Source organism: Loxodonta africana, chromosome 26 (assembly GCF_030014295.1).
Source record: "Loxodonta africana isolate mLoxAfr1 chromosome 26, mLoxAfr1.hap2, whole genome shotgun sequence".
NCBI classification, from domain to species: domain Eukaryota; kingdom Metazoa; phylum Chordata; class Mammalia; order Proboscidea; family Elephantidae; genus Loxodonta; species Loxodonta africana.
The window spans coordinates 10,754,824-10,767,160 of NC_087367.1; positions in this window are offsets into that span (position 1 = coordinate 10,754,824).

The following is a 12,337-nucleotide window of genomic DNA, read 5'->3' on the forward strand; positions in this document are numbered from 1 at the left end:
ATTTTTCTAAGGCATTTAAATTTTTATGATGGCAATTTCTTAGATTACTTTGGGGGATAAAGCAATGGAAAACAAAAAAAAAAAAAAAAAACTCATTCTACTCAATTGATGATGAATGTTTTTAAGTGAGGCTCAATGATTTTTTTTCCCCCCAATGGTTATAACCATGGTAATTCCATATATTAACTCTGTTTTGTTGTCGGAGTCATAATTCATTGTTTATACTTTAGTGGAAATAGTTCTGGGTACCATTATCTAGGTACACATAATATACATGTTTAGCAACTGTGTTTCATTTTAAAACTGGATGTATTTTTAAAAAGACTGAAACTTTGCAAACATAGTGAAAACCATGACTGTTTACAGTTGGGATTAATTTGGTGTTAGGAAGAAAATCTGCACAAAGCTAACTATGCCATGACAAGAAACATTCTACCCTCCACACATACTGGGTGAAGGATGAAGACTAAAGCCTAGCTACAAATATGCATAAGTCTTGGTGTCTTTCCAATAGTGCAATTAACAAATCCCTTCCCTGGTGTGGCATGGGCTTTCTTTAATAATGCAGATAATAGACACTTTTTGAGGTTTAAATTCTGTTAATGATGAAATGGTTTATGTATACTAACTCTTCTACCTAGAACAACTAGAAAAATCTTGAAAAATACAAGAATCTGAGAGCAATGAGGCAGCCAAGATCTGAGGGGTAATGTTATCTGACAGTAACAAAGTGTATTATTATTAGACTGACAGTCTACTGTGCTGTTACTCTTGTGGCATATTCCCTAAGTGAAAAGACTGAGAAACTAAGGTGAATATGGAATTCCATCAAAAACTACTAGGCTTTTGACAAACAAAATCAACTAAATTGGAAAAAAAAAGGAAATAAAGCATATAAAAAATATTGGAGTTATCGAATACATAAAGTGAAATAATTATGATTAAATTTTTAAGAAAACAGATGAAAACAATGAAGAATTTCATCAAAGAACTAGAATTAAAAAGTCAAATAGAAATTCCAGAACTGGAAAAAACAACAAGTAAAATAAATAATAAACGTGGTAGATTAGAATCGACAGAAAATTAATAAACTAGATAACAGGTTAATAAAAATCATCAACATTGAAGCATGGAAAGGAAAAAAAAAAGAAAGAGAAAAAGCATTTAGATATATAGAATGTGATGAAATTGTCTAATAAGTAAAACTGAATTCAGGCGGAAAAGACGACAGTGAATTGTGGATAAGAAATATGTGAATAGATACTAGCCAAAACTTCCAAAACTGATGAGAGACTTTGTGTTACAAATTTAGGAAGCCTGAAAGCAGGAAAAACACAAGGAAAAATCACACTTTAGAGAATCATAATAAAACTGCCTAAAACCACAAAGAGAAATTCTTTAAAATCACCAGGAAATGGGTGGGGTACCTTAAAAGAGTAGTAATGAGACTGACAGCTGACATTTCCACCTAACTGATGAAGGCCAGAAAATACTGGGATGGTATTTTTAAAGTGCTGAAAGAAAAAAAAAAAAAATCCAAACTAGAATTTTCTATGAGATGAAATTAAGACTTAAAGCAGAATAAGTATATTGTGAAATAAAAACTGAGATTTGCCACTAGTAGGCTGACATTAAAAAAAATAAGGGAATTTTCACACTGAATACAAATAAATCCAATAAAAGCAAGTAAATGAATGAAGGAATGAAAAGCAATGGGAAAGATAAATATGTAGCTGATTATAAATAAATATTGATCTATGAAATAATAATGTCTTATGGGGATTATAAGGTAGAAATAAAGCACAAGACAAAAATGGAATAAAAGTCAGGAAGACATAAGTAAGTTAAAATGTTCCAAAGTTCATGCATTGTCCTGGAAATACTAATTTATGCTTGACTCTGATAAATCAAGCATGTATACAGTAATCCTAGGAAACCACTAGAAGTTGCTAGAGGAAGAATATTAAGAATAATTGAACAATCCAAAATAATGTAAACATGGAGGTGGAAAGGGAATGTAGAATAGGTAGGACAATTACAAAGTCAATAGTAAGGTAGTAGATTTAAAAAAAAAAATTTTTTTTAAACTCAAATCAGCATTTAATTATATATAAATAGACAAAGAACTCCAAGTAAAAGACAAAGATTGTCATACTGTCTTTTAAAAATCAACTATATGAAATTTATAAGAGAGTCACCTTAGATGCAGGGATCCAGAAAGGACAGAAGTAAAAGAATAGGAAAAGATACACTTCACAAAAACTACCCAAAAGAAAATTGCATTAGCTAAACTAATAGCTGACAAAACTGACTTTAAGGCAAGCAAACGTTACTAGAGATAAAAAGGGATGTAGCATAAAAATAAAGCAGTAACCTTGCAAGAATATATAAAAATTGTGAATTTTTATTCAACAAGTAATACAAATATAATATTTAGGGACAAAGTATGTAAAGAACGTACTTAAATGATAAACCTAGTCACCCAGTGCCGTCAAGTCAATTCCAACTCATAGCGACCCTATAGGACATATATATCAAATTTATAAAAATTTTGACAACAAAGTATATGTGTTTAGAACATATGAATTACATGGCAGATACACTCGGTCTAACTGACAGACGTCAAACACCTATTCCAACCAACTGTGGAACACGCATTCTTCTCACGTGTACATGCGACACTTACGAAAATGAGTGTATACAAGGCCTTAAAGCAAGTTCCAATAAATTTCAAAGGATTGATATCTAAATAATATGGATTCTGAATGCATAATATTATTAAAAGTTCCCCTAACTTTTGAAAATTAAATCACACACTTCTAAGTATCTATGGATCAGAAGAGAAATCACATTAGAAACGAAAGAAAAATATTTTGACCTGAATCATAATGGAAGTCCTGCATATGAAAACTTGTAGCATGCAGCTAAAGTTATGCTAAGAAGGAAATGAATAATCTTAAGTAAAGATGTAAGAATTCCAATTAATTTTTTAAGTATGCATCTCAAGAATTTAGCAAGCAGTTAAAAGAAGAGTACATTAAACCCAGAGATAGATAATGAGAGATAAACAGTAAAGATAACAAAAACCTATTGCGGTTGAGTCAATTCCAACTCATAACGACCCTATAGGACAGAGTAGAACTGCCTTATAGGGTTTCCAAGGAGCGGTTGGTGGATTTGAACTACCAACCGTTTAGCAGAAGTCAATTGTATAGAAAAGAAACATGCAATAAAAAGTAAACAAAGATAAACATGGATTCTTAGGGAAGATGATTAACGTTAGCAAGCGCCTAGCTTCACTGTTGAATATTCAACCAAACATTTAATGAAGACACAATACCAACACTACATAAACAAACCCTTCCAGAGAATAGAAAAAGTGGGAACACTCCCAACTTGTTTTAAAAGACAGCATAAACTTGGACCCAAATTACAGGCCACTCTCTTCTATGAATTTAGATACAGAAATCCTACAGAAAATATTACCAAACCAAATTAATAAAGAGTAATATATCATAACAAGCTGGGATTATACCAGGAATTTATGTGTGGTCGACACATTCGAAGATCAGTCTGTGTATTTTACCACGTTAGCAGAGGAAGGAAGAAAAACGATGTGATCACCTCAATAGATGTTGAAAAAGCATTGGATGGAATTCAACAATATTAGCAGATTAGGATTCGAAAGGAATGTACTTAATCTGATATAAAGTACATAAAAATACTACAGCTAGCATTATGTATAATAGTGTATTATTAAAAGCTACCAGATATTATGACTCAATTTTAAAGCTTCATTGAGCCAGCAATGATATACAAATATACAGATGTCAACACTTGATGTTTGATAAAGGTGACACTGATGAACAATGGGGAAATTATGTTTTTTTTTTTTATATATATGATTCTGGGCTAACTGGATATTCTTATAGATAAAATACAAATCTCTGATTGAACATTGATCTAAATGTGAACAATTTTTAAAGTGTCAACAAGATAACAGGAGAATATGCCTCAGGATAGGCCAAGTTACTTAAACAGGACTTAAAGCAATAAACAAGGAGAAAATTTAATAAACTATATTACATTAACATTGATATTTCTGTTCATCAGAAGAAACCATGAAGAGGACAGAAAAGCAAGCTACAGAGTAGGGAAGATATTCCAGTACATATGAATGATACAATATATAAATAACTCCTAAATTCATTACATAAAGACAGGCAATTAAATAGATAAATAGAAGACTTGAACAGGCCACTTTCCAGAAGAGGATATCCTAATGACCAATAAATATATGAACAGGTGCTCAACATTCTTGTCATCTGGAAAATAAGAATAATAAAACCATAATGGGGTATGATAAAAGCCAACAATAATGTTTAAAATTAAAAAGATTAATAATTAGTTTTAGCCAGAAACTATCACACACTGCTTTTAAGAGTATTCATTATTAAAACGGGAAATCTGTCAACTACTAAAGAAAACCCTTGACTGGGCATGGGCCCCATGGAATTCTGTACACATTTGTACCCAATGACAGGTACAGGAATGTTTATAACATTATTTTAGATACTTAAAGTAATCCATATGTTAATCAACAGTAGAATTCATGGATAAATATTGGTATGTTTATAAAACTGAATATAGCATTAAAAATGAAAAAAAATATTGCAGCATGCAACAATGTGGATGGATCTCAGACATAATGTTGAACAAAAGAAACCAAACACAATAGAGAACTTAATGAATCATTCCATTTATGTAAATTTCAGAAGCATGGAAAATGGGTTTTAGGGTTTAGGATTAAAATAGTGGTTAAATTTTTGGAGGAGGAAATAGGACATGACCAAAAGGAGTATAAGGGTAATACATGTATTTATCTTGGTGAAAGCTACATGGGTGTGTTCACATTTTTAAATTCATCAGTACTAGTCACTTTAATAATTATAAATTAAAAATTAATTAACATTAAAATAAAAGTAATATTTTTTTATGCTCTTTATGACATATCTACTGTACCAGATTCCTAGGTTGTGGGAACAAATGATCATAAACCCAGTGTCTTAAAATAACTGAAATTTATTCTCTCACAGTTGTGGAGACTTGAAGTCCAAAATCAAGGTGTCAGCAGAGTTGGTTCCTTCTGAGGGAGCATCTGTTCCACGCTTCTCTGCTAGCTTCTGGCGGCTGCTGGCAGTCCTTAGCATTCCTTGGTTTATAGCTGCATCACCCAGATTTCTGCCCCCATCTTCACATGGCTGTATTCCCTATGATTCTTCTATGTCTTCACATCTCTCTCTTCTGATAGAGACACCAGTCATTGGATTTCGATTCCACCCTAATCCAATGTGACCTCATTTTAACTGAGTACATCTTCGAAGACTGTTTCCAAACAAGGTCACATTCAGGTAAGGGGCTAGGACCTCAACATACCTTTTGGGGGACACAATTCAACCTCATGATTTTAAAAACAAGCATAAAAGTAGAAGAAGCTCAAAAATTTTCTTAGGTTCCCATACAAAACTAATGACAAAATTGGACGTGTAAACCATACGTAACTCAGAATCCGATGCGTTTTCTAATACACCCAGCTACTTAAAAAAAAAAAATTGTTTTTCATGATTATAAAGTTAAAACTTCAATCTTGACCATCCCTATTGATCTATTCTAAATGGAATATAGAACATGCACAAATTTTTTGAAGTGTTGAAGACAAAAGTGATCCACGAGCATGAGTTTGCGTGTGTATGTGTGTACACAAATGGGAAAGTGACAGTTGGCAGCCTGTGTGCCGTTTCCAACCAGCAAAAAGGTATGATTGGTCCTGCTCAGTGATGTGGTGGTAGTGGTGGTGATTGTTTTTCAATAAGTCAAGATTTTAAAAGTCAGAAAATTTTACATAAAATTCCAAATTGCTCGGTGCTCTTGAAAAATCAGATGATCTGACAACACAACACACGCCACCACAGGCTGCGGGAGCTGAGCTGTGGATGTCCTTTTTAGAGAAGTATGTGTGATTTCTCGTTGGCCACAGTGTCCACCTTTCCTCATTGTTTCCCCAGTTCAGGCTACCTCACTCATAGATGTCACATGCCAGACTTCCTTAGGCATTTGAATTTGCTCTTCTTGGTGTAAAGCAAAAAAAAAAAAGAACAGTTGCCATTGAGTTGATTCCGACTCATAGCGACCCTACAGGACAAAGTAGAACTGCCCCATAGAGTTTCCAAGGAGTGCCTGGCAGATTTGAACTGCCAGCCTTTTGGTTAGCAGCCGTCACACTTAACCGCTATGCCACCAGTTTCACACTTGGACCTGTTGTTATTCTCTTTAATGACTTATTTCTGGCGTCTCACAAACTAAGTTTAACATCTGCCCTTTTTCACTGGGGGAAACCCTGCTGGTGTAGTGGTTAAGAGTTATGGCTGCTAACCAAAAGGCTAGCAGTGCACATCCACCAGGGGATCCTTGGAAACCCCATGGGGCAGTTCTACACTGTCCTATAGGGTCGCTATGAGTCGGAATCGACTCGATGGCAATGGTTTTGGGGTAGTGCAAACGTTAATGTTCTCAGAAACTCATTGAAAGATAGGAGGTTCAGTCTACCCAGAGGGTCCTTGGAAGAAAGACCAGGTGATTTACCAAAAAAAAAAAAATCAGCCATTGAAAATCCGATGGAGCACAGTTCTACTCTGACACACATGGGGTCACCATGAGTTGAAATGGACTCTATAGCAACTTTTTTTTTCTTCTCATAAAGGTTTTTGGGGGTGAGGAGTGGGCATAGGCACCCAGGTGTCAGTGCTACCCTAGATTTAAAAACTCTGCCCATCAAACACACTGCAGGGGTCCCCCACTGAAACCTCTCTAGCAGGTGCATCGTTTAGAACTTAACCATGCTCCTCAAGTATTTACCCATGTGCTTTCCCTACTTCACCTGGATACTTTAATAATTATCATTACTTTAATGATTCACAGGCATTTTTGAAGCAGTATCTTCTGATTACTGAAAAATTATATACTCCTGTGAAAGTAGACTGATTCTACTGTGTTGAAGATTTTTCAGGTAGTACAAATGTATCTAACGTCATTGAATTTTCTTATTTCTCCTGAAAATAACTTAGTAAGCTGCAGGGGATATTATGTGGGCTTTTTTAAAATGTAAATCCTAGGATATAGCAATAGCTGAGTCCAAAGCCATAGACTTGATTGTATTTCCTTGTATTTTAAAACCCTTCTAGTTGTTGTGCTGAAAATGAGGTTTATAAAGCAGCATGTTCCATAACTATCAACTTTTGTAACTAGAAAACTCATATTGGCTTATATAAAAGAAACCAGTTAGGACATTGAACCACAAACAAAATTACTAGGGTTATGTTTATTATTAAAGGAAGTTGGGAACCACACAATAGCATTCCAGTTATGCAGCAAGAATACTGCATTTTGTTAGAGGAATCTCTATGAATCTAGAATTTCGTTGAGACTATCATGTAACCTATGCCTAGTACAACGAATAGAAAATCCCTTGAATGATAAATCTCATTTTAGCTCTTTTGTTTCCGATCTTACTGAGAAGATACATAATGTCCACTAACTCATATTTTCCCTCATTATTACCACGGGTTTCTTCCTAATGTCACTTACATTGGTAATGTTAACGCCCCCTTCCAATTCATGGGTATGTTGAAGGCTCTACTTTGCCTTCATGTTAATTGAGAAAATAGGTGTTTACACTGAATTCCCAGCGTCAAAGCAAAGGCTGTGATTGCAGCAATAAACTGTCTGTTGCATTCGTTTCTCAGTCAAAAAACCTTATCACTTAATTTCATTTGTTTTTAGTGTGGAGCAGTTTCCATATTAGTGCACTCATTAATATCCAATGCCTCATGGAAATATGTTTGTTTTTGGTGATCATTCATTTCCATTTTCATTGTTGCAAAATGTTTACCAGTTTATGGCATGAGATATTGTTTACATTTCCACATTTGGGTTGCCAGAATTTCTCCCAATCAGACATAATCATAAACAACCACCTTGATTTCACAATTATCTCATTTGTTCTGGGTGGTAGTGAGGGGGTTGGAGTCAGCATCCTTCACACATTACTGAAGCTGAAAATTGGTAGATTTCCCAAGGTGATTTAGGAGAAATTAGTCCTAGTTCCCACCTTTCCAGAAAGCAACAACACAACTAGATTGTTCTGACAAATGTCAAACTGCCTCAAATTCAGAACTGGAAGAATCATCACATATCTCTTGCCCAAAAAGAAGGTACATACATAGGGAATTAGTTAGAGTAAGTAATGCACTCAGAGCACTGCTCTGCGTGGAGTAGACACACTGTAAACATCAGTCATTGGCATTTTTATCAGCAAATGTCCTAAAGTGAGGTGCCATTATCCCCATTTTACTGATGAAGAAACTAGGGCTTAGAGAGTTGAAACAATATACATGAAAACAACAGAGGAAGTCATAATTTAAAATAAAAGCTTTTATCACTGAATTATATTGTGATTTTTTCCCCATTCTAAGTACATACTGGTAGTTTCTGCTTTCCGTGATCACTGAAAAAAAAATGGCTGTCCATATCACTTAGATATAGTAGCTACCTTCCATCTGACAACTGCAAAGGGGATTATTGCAACACAGTCCAGTTCCTCTGTGTGTGTGTGTGTGTGTGTGTGTGCATGTGTGTGTAGGGGTTGGACACAGGACTTTTTGTTTTTAAACTTATTATTTATGGCATGAAGCATAAAAATGCTAATGTTTCTCTGAATCAAGAAACCAGAGAAGACAACCCAAGGAAAACTGACCCAGTGGCAACGCTCTGTAGCCTGATTGAAAATAGGACCAAAACTCACAAAAGCAAAATGAAATAAAATAAACTGTTCAGCTCATATGCAGCGGTGGCAAATTGTTCAAATCACATGCAGTGGTGGGAAATATTGCATTTTGAAGAGTTCAGGTGAAAAGTAGGACTTTGTCTCTTAAGAGTGACTCCAAGTCATCTAACTACCCTAAGATTCACCGATGAATGGACACACCGCATCTTAAGGGCATCATGGAACCCATTTAGATTCTTGAAAAATGGGCTGTCCGTCCCATTTACTTTTACAATAAGTTTTAATTTTATGCTAGACACATCTGGATGTACCTTATATACTATTTGTTACAGAATTTATTGGTAAGTGGTAGAAAAAAAATTTAAAAAGAGCCCAAACTAAGAAGACTTTCTTTGGTACAGGTTCACTTATTGACTGCATAACCTTAGATAAATTTTAATTTTTTATTCACATTACTTAAAATTTTATTTATGTTTTATCAAACCATGTTAACACTTATTATTTTATTACATTCCCAAAGCAACCCTGTGGAGGAAGCTGACAATTACTAGTACTCCCATTTTATAGCTGAGGAACCTGGCTTTCAGAGAAGTCACTTCCATCAGGTCAAACAGAATGGACTTGGAGTAACTAATAAAAATAGCTAGTATTTTACAAACTCACAGTTCTAAATCTTTGATGCTTGTTTAAGCTTTCCAACAACCTAATGAAGTGTGTGCTACTATATTTCTATTTTACAGATGAGATGACTGAGGTGTGGTGAGGTTAAGTATCTTGCTCAAGGTCACACAGCTAATAAACGGAAAAGATAAACCTCAAGTCTAAATAACCAGATTCCAGTTACCACAGGTTTAACTACTTAACCACACTGCCTTTCTGGGGGCAATAATAATAATAAAAAAGTTAAAACCTGTTGTTCCTCTCTCCAAGTTTCTCTCTTACAAAAGTGGTGGAAGTATGAATAACTTATCGTAAGAGTGAGCTCTGGACTCTTTGGCAGGAACTGAACGTTGTATTGAAATCAGTGCCCCTAAATTTGCCTAGTTCTTACATTCTTTTTTCATACGGCATGAAGACAGAAAACAGTCTTACCTTATAGCATTTGAGACTGAGGCTGTTAGGTTTGCGATGCTGAAATAAAAGTCTGCAGTTTCTGCTCCCAAACTGACCCACGCTACAAATATAATGGGGTTACGAATTTAAATGTCTGTAGGACTCAAACCATAATTTAAAACCGTAGAGGCCGGGCTTCCCCACTACCTAATCTGCAAACTCCCTTAGTGTTAACTCTCTTATCACCACATCCAGCAATGGATACTGGGCATGCCCAGTTGTACCGTTAGAACCTAGCACGGAGTTTTCACTTTCTCCAGGTTTTACTGACAGCAAAAGGAAGGAGGAGACAGAGAGAAGAGTTAAACAGGTAGAGAACTTGCTTTTAGCTCAGGATGACCAATGGCCAAGGCAGAACTCAGAAAGCTGGCTTATGTCTAGGGCCGACGGCGGAAATCACCTTGTCAGACAGACTTGGGTTTGGTCCCCAAGTTGGCGGATTAGCCTGGTGGGTCTCGCACGTCTTTTTGGCCCAGCCGGAGGTAGATCGTGAGGGTTTGGTGCGGTTACTCAGGCCAGGCCACAGTAAGGGGTGGGCTAGGGACGTTAGACCTCGGCGAATGCCAGCACCTCAGGAAGTGCTGCTTTTCCCTGCTTTCCTGGAAAAGCTGCCGCTTTCCAAGGGTTCCAAACAGGAGACCGAGGTGCGCCGGTAAGCCAAAGCTCATCTTAATCGCGGACTCCTTGGTCCCTTCCCTTTGGCTGGCGAGCCCTTCCTGGCACTCTCTCAGGTACCTCCGCCGAATCACGACTAAACCCCGGAGAAGTGGAATCTCCACACAGCTTTCCGTGGGTCTAGTAGGGACCTGGGCATGCTCAGTAGGCTACGCGGTTCTCCCCTCTCTCTCTTTCTCTCTCAAGGGGGTGGGGGGGGAGGGAGGGTGGTGACAAGTTAGAAGTGCTTGCGGCAGGTCCCCGCCCCTAGAATCGGACTACCCCAGCCAGGGGGACGCTGCAAAGGTAGAAACACCTCGCTCGGCAGCGTCGGGAGCTGGAGGGCTGCGCCCGCGGGCCGAGCCCACCCATTCCCCAGCCTGAGGACGGGCCGGCCGCTCTCCATGGTACTGCGGAGAGCTCAGCTCCGCCTTTCTCTTTCAGAAGGACAGCACCCAGCGTCACGTAACCCAGCCTCCTCGGGCTCCACCACCGCCTCCTCCTTCCCAGCTCTTTCCCTCTCCTCCTCCTCCTCCTTCTGCTCCCCTCCGTTGCCTGTTCTCCCCTCCCGCACTCCTGGAGGTAGACGCTCCAGCCTGACGCCTCTGAAAAGGCAGCGGCCGTCGCCTTAGCCATAGACCTCAGGAAATTCGCTTTGACCGATGCAGGCTTCAGTCTGTGGCTCGAGCTAGAAGGGAATAATCGGGCAGGTAAAGAAGCTCAGTTTGGGTTGGGGGGAGGGGACGGGGTGAGGCATGCTGGAGAAGGCTATCTTTCCCCGTTGTAACTGAGCCAGGATTTGCCACCAATGCACAGAAAAGGATGGGTGGTGGGAGGGTGGGGGAGTGTAGATCTTGGCTGTTTTGCATGGAGCCTTTTAAATAGATGGCAAGAAGATGAGATGGTGGAACTGGAGTAATAACTTAAAGCCTGAATGCAGTGATTTATTCGCAAAAGAAGAGAATAGGCAGGTTAGAAATCAAAGCAGTAAAATACATCTATACGGTTTATTTCCTCCTCCATCAGCCCCGTGCTGTGCCTATCCTTAATTTGTGCAGTCAGCTCCAAGAAACTGCACTGGGATTAGAGATGGGCTTAGAGACTGGGCGGGAAAGCCAGGGAGAATTTTGGGTGTGCATTGGTATTGAGGGACTCTGCAAAAGCCAGGAGCAAAAAGATAGTCACTTCCTAAAAATCTTCGAAAGATTTCAGGTTCTTTATGATGGCATATATTGAAGGGTGCATGGAAAGGTGTATACGTATGTGTGTGTGATACCATAAGCATATTAAAATAAATTCAGTGGTAGCTGATAAGCGTACTGTATCGATCGTTCCAGTGGCTTGGGAATGAATTTGATTCTAGAAAAGAAAGGAAAGATTAATGAGACTGTTAGTATGCTTTTGAATTAGAGCGCTTCTTCCCTTGGCTGCAGTAAAGGTTGTTTTTCAGATCCTTCTATTTCATCCTCTGATTTGTGAACTCGCCAGGTCTTTCAGGCACCTGGAGAGAACCCTCTTTCTCCATATAAATACAGATACTGTCTCACACACAATGAGCTTCCTCTGAGAATTGGAAGAGCCAGTCGACCTCCCCTGTGATAAGAATATATGCAAAGTCCTCTGGGTTTTCCACCCTTTTCTTTCATCCCTTAAAAAATTGCCAAGGTGTGCGCTAATAGAGGCAAATTGGAGGGAGGGGTGAAAAGAGGTTATGTGGTCTATGTAATA